We start from the raw sequence: 10,972 nt of genomic DNA, 5'->3' as shown, positions 1-10,972 counted from the left end.
GGACAGGCCATGGCTCCCGGCTGCAGAGTAGAGCACGTTCTTCACTTCGGATCCTGTCCTAACTGGGCCAAGGGCTACGGCGTGAGCGATTTCCTGCTTGATTTGGGCTAAGGCTTGTTGCTGTTCAGGGCCCCAATGGAAATCGTTCTTCTTGTGGGTAACCAGGTAGAGAGGACTCACGATCTGGCTGTACTCAGGAATATGCATCCTCCATGTCATAGGTTAGCAAGCATAGTCCCGGAAGGGACGTCCTTGCTAAGGGGTGCTTACAGTTTCCTCTGCGAACTGATAGAACCTATCAGCTGGCCAGTTTGAATATGGACAATTCTCTAAGCCACTTAAAGTTGTGAACACCTCTGTGATCCACATTTAAGAATTGGCAAACTCCCCCTCCAAGCTCTCTCTCGTTTCCGGCGCTGGCACAGGTGGCTGCGGGCCCCGTGTGGGGGCCAGCGGGCCCGGCCAGGCCCTGCTTGGGCCAGGCCGGGCCGGGCCACGGCCATCCTGGAGCCATGGACCTGTTCCAGCTGTGGAACCCCCACCACTGCCTTGCTGTGGGCAGCTGGAGCGGCTCGGCTCTCCCCCCTCTCCACTGCGATAAGGAAAATTCAACATTCCAGCTGCAAAGCTGCAAGGCCGAGGTGAGATTAACCCTTTTACTGCTGTGAAGAGCTGAAAACCTGAGGGAAGAGAGAGAGAGGAGATGCTTAAAGCTGAAATTCTGTTGTGAAGCTATGATATATCAGAGTATCCTGTTGTAATTCATGAAGATATGGGGGGTGGAGTGTTCAACTCGTAAGCAAAAGCACCTGCGCCGAGATAGGCAGATGCTGACGCAGCTGTAATTTCATGAGAAGTTTGAACAAGGAGAGATGAACCAGATGAGGACTTTTGCTCCAAACGGGAAAGGAGAAAACCTCAGTACCTAGAGATGCTCCCAGAGATAGTCTTAACAATGAAGATGATGAAGACCCTTTGCTCCCATGGAAGGAGAAGGGCCTCTGTTTTTGTTTCTGAACAGCTCAACCTTAAAATTGTACCCCAAAAACTTCAAGAGTGGACCCTCGAAAGCAGTTGCGGGAAAAGCTGCAAGTCGGGGGAAAGGACTCACACGCAGGCAGAGAGACTCCTCTTCCTAAATGGACTGAACAATATTTGGAAGTGGGCGGCTGTCTCGTTGTGATAATGTTTTCATAGCACGAGCAAGAAGAGACTTCTCTTTCTAAATGGACTGAACAAGGTTATCATGGAAGTGGTAAACAGACTGAACATCTTAAGGGTTGTTTTTTCACATTGTCAGTGGGAGAAGGGAGGAAGGTGGGGGGAGGAGGAGAGTTCTGAAGGTGGTATAATTTTTTTTTCTTCCCTCTTTTAGAGTTGTTAATAAACTTCTTTATATTCTTTCAAGTTTGGTGCCTGCTTTGCATTTCTCCTAATTCTTATCTCACAGCAGATAAACAGTAATGAGTATTTTGGACCAAACCGCTACACTCCAAAAGCCTATGGCGCCTAGGAAAGCTTGTGTTTCCTTCTTGTTGGTTGGTGGAGACATTGCAGTGATCTTATTGATGACCTCAGTGGGAATCTGACACCGTCCATCTTGCCATTTCACTCCCAGGAACTGGATCTCTCAGGCAGGTCCCTTGACTTTGCTCTTCTTGATGGCGAAACCAGCTTCCAGGAGAATCCGGATAACTTTCTCTCCTTTCTCAAACACTTCTGTTGCCGTGTTCCCCCACACAATGATGTCATCAATGTACTGCAAATGTTCTGGAGCCTCACCCTTTTCTAGTGCAGTCTGGATCAGTCCATGACAGATGGTGGGACTGTGCTTCCAGCCCTGGGGCAGTCGGTTCCAGGTGTACTGCACGCCCCTCCAGGTGAAAGCAAACTGGGGCCTGCACTCTGCTGCCAGAGTGTCCTGGATTGCAGTGTATTCTATTACCATCCCCATCAGCCGTTGAAATCAGGTGGGGCAGTGTTTCCTTGCCTCCTCCCCTCAGACTATCTTGCTGTTAATGGCCCATCATTGTCCTGCCGCATGACTCAGAGATAACTCCCTCTGGACTATCATCTGTTAATGAGCCCAATCAACACCTGGCCTTATGACTCATTACCCCATTGTGAGATGCTCCACCCAGAGGGAGGAACCAAGCATCCCAGCGTGGATATAAGCTGAGGTTGAACACCAGAGAGGGGACCTTTCCACTGGATTTCCAGAGGACAGGAGCTACACAGCCACCACTGGACCTTCTGAGGAAGAGCAGACCCTCTTTTCTACAGGATCACCACTTCAGAGGACTGCAGCCACCATTCTAGCAGACTGCTACCACCACCCTGCCTAACAGGGACTCAGGTTGTATCTTGACTCTGTCAGTTTGAACCAGTGTTTTTCTTTTAGTTTTTTTTTTCTTTCCTTTTCTTTAACTTCCCCATTAAATTGTTATTCTGACTTGGTGCCTCCCACTGGTTTGTTTTCAAACTAGTACACAGAGGGATGGAGAAAAATGCATTGGCAATGTCAATAGTGGTGTAGCACTTCGCTGCTTTGGACTCCAGCTCGTACTGGAGCTCCAACATGTCTGGCACGGCAGCGCTCAGCGGTGGAGTCACTTCATTCAGGGCACGATAGTCCACAGTCAATCTCCATTCTCCTTCAGATTTGCGCACTGGCCAGATGGGGCTGTTGAAGGGTGAGTGGGTCTTGCTGACCACCCCTTGGCTCTCCAGCTCACGGATCATCTTGTGGATGGGAATCACAGCATCTCGAGTTGTCCGGTACTGTCGGCGATGCACTGTCGAGGTGGCAATTGGTCCTCTTTGTTCTTCCACCTTCAGAAGGCCGACTGCAGACGGGTTCTCTGATAGCCCAGGCAAAGTGTTCAATTGCTTAATGCCCTCTGTCCCCACGGCAGCTATTCCAAAAGCCCACCTGAATCCCTTTGGGTCTCTAAAATACCCTTTCCGGAGGAAGTCTATGACCAAAATGCACGGGGCCTCTGGGCCAGTCACAATGAGATGTCTCTTCCACTCATTTCCAGTCAGGCTCACCTCAGCTTCCACCAAGGTCAAATTTTGTGATCCACCTGTTACACCAGAAATAGAAACAGATTCTACCCCCACATGCTGCGATGGGATTATTGTACACTGTGCACCAGTGTCAACCAAGGCATCATACTTTTGTGGTTCTGATGTACCAGGCCAACGAATCCACACAGTCCAAAAAACACGGTTTTCCCTGACCTCTATCTGGTTAGAGGCAGGGCCCCTCTATGCCTGGTTATCCTTCTTTCCCTGGGCCTGTATCTTAGAGGTTCCTTCATGGGAATTGGACATGCCATCGTCTTTTCCATCATTTCCGGCAGTTTGGCTACAGGCAACTGGAGCTACTTCCTTTTTGGTAGATCCTCCTTTCTGAGACTTGCGCTCCTTCAATTCACTCACTCGTGCTGCCAGAGCAGAAGTGGGTTGTCCACCCCACTTCCTCATGTTTTCCCCACTGTCACACAGGAAATTCCACAGCTCACTTCGTGGGATGTACCTTCTCTCTGGGGAACGTCCGCAGAGAAGGGACTCTTTAATCTCCTGGTGATTCCTTTCCATCTTATCTTCCATTTTCTGCATATGTGTTTCCACAGCTGCGATTCTTGCATGTGTTGGGCCATGCACAGAGTCTGCATATGCTCGGAGCTTCACTGCCATATCCTGCACGGTCTCATTTGCACCGTAGTCCGGTTTCATTATTGCTAAAGCAGAAGCGTATTCTGGTGGCCCAAGCTGTATGAGTTTTCGCCACATGTATGGAATAACTCTGGCCCGGTCTGGACTTCTCAATCCTGGGTCATTTGTGAAGACAACCTCTACCACCCCTAGTTCTCTCAGGCGCTGGATCCCTTGTTCTATGGTCTTCCACTGGGTTTGCTGCATGTAGAGATCATCTCCGCACATATATCTTTCAGTTACACCTGTCCAAAGACTGGTAGAGTCAGCCCCCCTTTTCATCACTTGGTCGATCACTGGATCATGTGACAGGGATCCCAAATGCCTCACTTCAGCACCGTCCAGCATCACATCATCACCTGCAGCATCCCAAATACGGACCATCCAACTGATTATGGATTCATCGGACCGTTGGGTGTAATCCTTTCTTAGGCTGTGAAGGTCCTTTATGGACATGGACTCAGTAATGGTTTCTGTGCCTGAGTCCATTGGTGGTTTTGAGGTTCCTTCCCCTGCATCTTTTGAGGTCCCTTCCCCTGCATCATCATCATCTTTCACTGGGCGATCAGTTTTGGTTGTGTGCTTTTTCCTTGTGACAGGAGCCACTGTCATTGGCTTTGACTCTCCATCTAGTTTGGGCTTGCTGTCTGGTTTATCTGCAGCCTGAGTGACTGGGTGTCATAGGTTAGCAAGCATAGTCCCGGAAGGGACGTCCTTGCTAAGGGGTGCTTACAGTTTCCTCTGGGAACTGACAGAACCTATCAGCGGCCAGTTTGAATATGGACAATTCTCTAAACCACTTAAAGTTGTGAACACCTCTGTGATCCACATTTAAGAATAGGCAAACTCCCCCTCCAAGCTCTCTCTTGTTTCCGGCGCTGGCACAGGTGGCTGCAGGCCCCGTGTGGGGGCCAGCGGGCCCAGCCAGGCCCTGCTTGGGCCAGGCCGGGCCGGGCCACGGCCATCCTGGAGCCATGGACCTGTTCCAGCCGTGGAACCCCCCCCACTGCCTTGCCGTGGGCAGCCTGAGCGGCTCGGCTCTCCCCCCTCTCCACTGCGATAAGAAAAATTCAACATTCCAGCTGCAAAGCTGCAAGGCCGAGGTGAGATTAACCCTTTTATTGCTGTGAAGAGCTGAAAACCTGAGGGAAGAGAGAGAGGAGATGCTTAAAGCTGAAATTCTGTTGTGAAGCTATGATATATAAGAGTATCCTGTTTCATGAAGATATGGGGGGTGGAGTGTTCAGCTCGTAAGCAAAAGCACCTGCGCCGAGATAGGCAGATGCTGACGCGGCTGTAATTTCATGAGAAGTTTGGACAGGGAGAGATGGACCAGATGAGGACTTTTGCTCCAAACGGGAAAGGAGAAACCTCAGTTCCTAGAAATGCTCCCAGAGACAGTCCTAACGATGAAGATGAGGAAGACCCTTTGCTCCCATGGAAGGGGAAGGGCCTCTGTTTTTTGTTTCTGAATGGCTCAACCTTAAAATTGTACCCCAAAAACTTCAAGAGTGGACCCTTGAAAGCAGTTGCAGGAAAAGCTGCAAGTCGGGGGAAGGGACTCACATGCGAGCAGAGAGACTCCTCTTCCTAAATGGACTGAACAATATTTGGAAGTGGGCGGCTGGCTCGTTGTGATAATGTTTTCATAGCACGAGCAAGAAGAGACTTCTCTTTGTAAATGGACTGAACAAGGTTATTATGGAAGTGGTAACAGACTGAACATCTCAAGGGTTGTCTTTTTACATTGTCAGTGGGAGAAGGGAGGAAGGTGGGGGGAGGAGGAGAGTTCTGAAGGTATGGTGTAATTTTTTTTCCCTCTTTTAGGTCTGTTAATAAACTTCTTTATATTCTTCCAAGTTTGGGGCCTGCTTTGCGTTTCCCCTAATTCTTATGTCACAGCAGATAAACAGTAATGAGTATTTTGGACCAAACCACTACACTAAATTGGTGTTTCCGCCCGGTTACAAACCCAACCAGCGACACCAGGGCTCTGCCAAACGTGGCTCCTCTGATGGGAGATGGAGTTGGAGCAGAGGACAAAGCTCTTCCCACAGTCGGGGCACTTGCAGGGCTTCCCTTAGCGGTGCCTCCGTTGGTGTTGGGTCAAGTGAGAGCTCCTGGAGAAGCTCTTCCCACACTGGGGACACTCGTAGGGCCTCTCCCCAGTGTGGATGCACTGGTGGACGAACAAGTGAGAGCTCTGAGAGAAGCTCTTCCCACACTGGGGACACTTGTAGGGCCTCTCCCCGCTGTGGATGCACTGGTGGTTGACGAGGGTGAAGTTTCGCTTGAAGCCCTTCCTGCAGTCGGGGCAGCGGAAGGGCCTCTCATCTGTGTGAATCCGCTGGTGCCGGAGGAGAGTGGAGCTGGTCTGAAACCTCTTCCCACACTCAGGACACTCGTAGGGCCTCTCCCCGGTGTGGATGCGCTGGTGGGTGATGAGGTGGGAGTTTTGCTTGAAGCCCTTCCTGCATTCGGGGCAGCGGAAGGGCCTCCCCTCTGTGTGAATCCGCTGGTGCAGGAGGAGATGGGAGCTGGTCTGAAACCTCTTCCCACACTGGGGACACTCATAGGGCCTCTCCCCGGTGTGGATGCGCAGGTGGCGGATCAGGTCAGAGTTGTACCTGAAGCTCTTCCCACATTCCCCACACTTGTGGGGCTTCTCCCCATCGTGAAGCTGCTCATGAGCCACCAGCTCTGACCTCTGGCTGGATCTCCGGACGCCTTCCCGGCACAGGGTGGGTCTTTCCTCCTCAGAGCACCCTGGGCTGCGTTTGCAGCCCCTCCTCCTGTGGGATCTCCGGGGCTTTTCCTCCCCGTTGGATTCCTGCGCCGTGGAGCCGCTCAAAACAGCCTCTTCCACCAGGTTCTGCTGCGGGGATTTGTCCTCCCTGGGCTCCGTGCTCAGCTCCTTGTCTGGGGAGGAAGGACAAGGAGAGGATGGGATTTGCCTCCAGGCCACAGGGAAGGGGAAGGAGATCCCCCCAGTCCGTCCCTGGCAGGACGGCGTCGGCAGCGGGGTTGTCCTGCAGCCGGGGGCGATGCTGGGCTGGGAGATGGAGCAGGAGAGAGGGGAAAGGGGCACTGACTTCCTCCTCACCTGCCTGGGGCTCCCGGGGCATCTTCCTCTTCCTCGCAGCCTCCTCCTCCATCTGGCCAAGGGTTGGGAATGGGAAATCCTGGTCTGGGGAGAAACTAGGGATGAGCACTTTGACTTTACAGGTCCTTCTGCCAAGTCCATCTCTAGAAGTCACTGGGCACTGTGTGTCCATAAAAATCTGCTCTGAAAAAGCCTCTCAGGAGTTCCCTGTCTCTGGTCTCTCCCCTTTGTCTTTGGGGGTCCCCTCTGTCCCAGCTGCTGGGGGTCCCTCTTTTATTGGGGTCCCCCTCTCTATTTGGTCTCCACCCTCCCCAGGCTGCTGGGAGTCCCAGGAATCCAAAAGCTCCCCCCTTTGGTCTTCCCACTTAGGGACGCTGGGGGTTATGGGATCCCCAGGTCCCTTCTCCCCTTATTCTCTGCTTCGGGGTGCAGGGGGTCCAAGGAGTCCCCCCTGCCCCTCTCCAGGCTGTTGAGGGTCCCGCGAATGGCGGCGCTCCCCCCTCTCTGGGCTCCCCACTTTGGGGCCCTGGGGGTCACAGGGGTTCGCTCCTCCAGACTGCCGGGGCTCCCCTGCTCCCGGTACTGCCCCTCTCTGCTCGTCCCACTCTGGGGCTCCCGAGGTTCCCCCTCCGGCTCTCCCAAGGGGTCCCGCAGCCCCCTGGCTCCGGGCTGGAGGTGGCCGTGCCTGACCCGGGCAGACCCAACCCCCACCACGGGGCGTACCCCACATCCCCCTGCCCGCTGCCAGGGCTCTGCTGGCACCGCCACCGGGACCCCCAGAAACACCTCCTGGGGACCCCCAATGTCCTCACAAGGGGCATTTTCTGCTCACCTTTGGAGTTCTTCATTCTCCAAACATCCCCCCAAAAAACCCAACCCAGGGAACCCCCCGGGGATATCTGGGCCGAGCTCCCCCTCCCCGGGCACCTGCGGGATGGGGGGCGATGATCCCACAGGTGGGGGCTGTGAATTCAGGGAGCGCTCAACCTCATGTGGGGAGTGACTGGGTCTGAACTGGGGCAACTGGGTTCAACTGGAACCACACTGGAAGATAATGGGAGCAGCTGTGCCCATGCTGGGGTCATACTGGGATCCTACTGGAACTGACTGGGATGATACTGGGAGTATCTGAGAGGGACTGTGATCATACTGGAATCAGACTGCGAGGGACTGGAAAGGTGCTCGACATGACTGGAACCGTACTGGAGGTGACTGGGAGCAACAGAGACCATGCTGGGAGCAAATGGGATCGTATTTGGAGGAACTTGGAGTGACTGGATTCATACTGGGAGCAACTGGGCCCACACTGGGAGTGACAGGGAGGCACTCTGGGCATGACTGGAATAATACTGGGAGTTATCTGGGAGTGACTGGGTGCAGCTGGGATCATACTGGGAATGACTGGAAGCAACTCGGAATCATACTGGCATTGAGAGGGAGCAGTTGGGATCACATTTGGGGACACTGGGACCATACTGGAAGTGACTGGAACCATACTGGCAGTGACTACGGGTCCTACTGGGATCATGCTGGGAGCCACTGGGATTACAGCGGGTGTGAATGGAACCTGACTGGGGGTCACTGGGAGCTGTTGGGCCCATGCTGGGAGGAAAATGTGGACACATTGGGAGCAACTGGGATCAACTGGAAGGTACTGGAACCATGCTGAGGGGACTGAGACCACAACTGGCATCATACTGGGAGCAACTGGGACCACACTTTGGGAAACTGACAGAAACTGGGATCATGCTGGAAGACCCTGGAAGTAACTGGGAAAGACTGGGATCATTCTGCGGTAACTGGAACCTTACTGGAGCAACTGGGAGTGCCTGGGAATGACTACCAGCATGCTGAGGGCAACTGGGATATACTGGGAGTGTCTGTAACCATACTGGGGGTGACTGGAACCACACTGGGAACAGCTGGGATCATGCTGGGGGGAAATGAGACCATGCTGGGGGCACCTGGGAGCAACTGGATCTATGCTGGGGGCAACTGGGCGTGACTGGGACTATTCAAGGGGCAACTGGGATCATACTGGGAGGAACTGGGAACAACTGGAACTATGCTGGGGGCAACTGGGATCATACCGGAATCACAGTGGGTCCATGCTGGGTGAGACTGGCATCATACTGAGGGTGACTGGAATCATACTGGGATTGACTGGGAGTGGCTGTGAGCAACTGGAATCGTGCTGAAAGCAGCTGGGAAGAATTGGGAAGGAGTGGGAGCATGCTGGGGGTGACTGGAATATACTGGGAGAGACAGGGAGTCACGGGGATCATACTGGAGGCTACTGGGCTCATGCTGGCATTGACGGGGGGCAACTGGGAACACCCTGGGGGCCACTGGCATCATACTGGGGGTGACTGGGATCATCCTGGGATTATAGTGGGTGTCAATGGGGGTTACTGGGAGCGACCAGGCCCATGCTGAGAGCCTACTGGGGATGCACTGGGATGCACTGGGAGGAACTGGGAATGATAGGATGCATGCTGGTGACAACTGGGATGTACTGGCAGTGACTGGGATAAATCTGGGGGCAACTGATCCATGCTGAGCTAACTGGGAGTGCCTGGGAATGACCACAAGAATATTCAGGGCAACTGGGATATACTGGGAGTGCCTGAGACCATGTGGGTGGTGACTGGGACCACACTGGGTGTGACTGGGAATGTGCTGGGGAAAACTGGGACCACACTGGGTGTGACTGGGAATGTGCTGGGGAGAACTGGGACCATGCTGGGGGAAACTGGGGGCAATTGTGAGTGACTGGGGCCCTGCTGGGAGAGACTGGCATCATACTGGGAGTGACTGGGACTATCCTGGGGCAACTGGGAGAACTGAGAACACACTGGACAAAAGTGGGAGGAACTGGGAGCAACTGAGACTGTGCTGGGGGCAAATTGCATCATAATGGGGAGTGACTGGGAGTGACTGGGTTCATACTGGGTGCAACAGGGAATCTGCAGGGAGTGAGGGGAAGTGACCAGGATCATACTGGGACTGACTGGGCTCATACTGGGACTGAGGAGGAAACTGGAACCACTCGGGGAGGGAACTGCGCTCATACTGGGAGCAGCCATTTCCCAGCCCCGGGACCCCCGAGCCCCTTTCCCGGCCCCGGGACCCCCGAGCCCCTTTCCCAGCCCCGGCACCCCCGAGCCCCTTTCCGGCCCCGGGACCCCCGAGCCCCTTTCCAGCCCCGGGACCCCCGAGCCCCTTTCCCGGCCGTGCCGCCCCTGCAGCCCCCAGACCCCCCCGCCGGGGTCCCGCCAATCCCAGGGGTCCCCCCTCTCGGGCTCCCCGCTTTGGCCTTCTGGGGCTCTCCTCTCTCCGGGGTCCCGCTTAGGGAAGCCGCGGCTCTCCCGGGGCTCCCCAAAACCGGTGTCCCCCCGCCCCCGCCGGCCCCGCGCCGTCCCCACGGGGCCCCGGCAGAGCTCGGAGGGCCCGGCCCGGGAAGCCCAACCCCCACCGCGGGGGGACCCGCATCCCCCCGCCCCCGCCGGGGCTCTGCCGCCACCGCCACCCCCAAAAACACCTCCCGGGACCCCCCGATATCCGCCCCCGCCGGGGCATCTGCGGCTCGCCTTTGGAGCCCCGCAAGCTCCAAACATCGCGCCGCCCGCCCCGACAGACAGCATGAAACAGCGAGCCCCAAATCGATTCCCTGCGAGCTCCAAATATCCCTCCCCCCTCCAAAAACACCGCTCGGCATGTTTGGGCCGAGCTCCCCCTCCCCGGGCACCTGCGGGATGCGGGGCGGGCGATGCTCCCGGCCCGAGCGGCTGCGGATCCGGGCAGGTGGGACAGCGGCAAAGGGCTTCCAGTGGGGTCCCCCAGTTAAGCCCAGCACCCCCAAAGCCCGTCCCAGCCCTCCCCGTTCCCTCCCCAGCCCCGGCTGAGTGCGGGGCTCAGCCCAGGAGCCGTCGCCGTTCGGGGCTCCCCCGAGTGCAGCAAACGGGAGAGTGCCCCCCGGGTGAAATGTTGGGGTTCGCTCTACCATCGGCGCTTTAAGATGCCCCGGTAAAGTCGGTGCCCACTGTAACTCCCGTTAAAAGGGCAACACCACTCCCGTTGATTCCGGCAGCGGAGCCCCGGGGGGAGTTGGGGGTCCCGGCAGGGTTTGGGGCCCCGGGAGGGTTTGAG

Source organism: Coloeus monedula (genome assembly GCF_965178545.1).
Source record: "Coloeus monedula genome assembly, contig: HAP1_SCAFFOLD_166, whole genome shotgun sequence".
In the NCBI taxonomy this organism is placed as follows: Eukaryota; Metazoa; Chordata; class Aves; order Passeriformes; family Corvidae; genus Coloeus; species Coloeus monedula.
Note: the sequence above shows the minus strand (reverse complement) of the source record.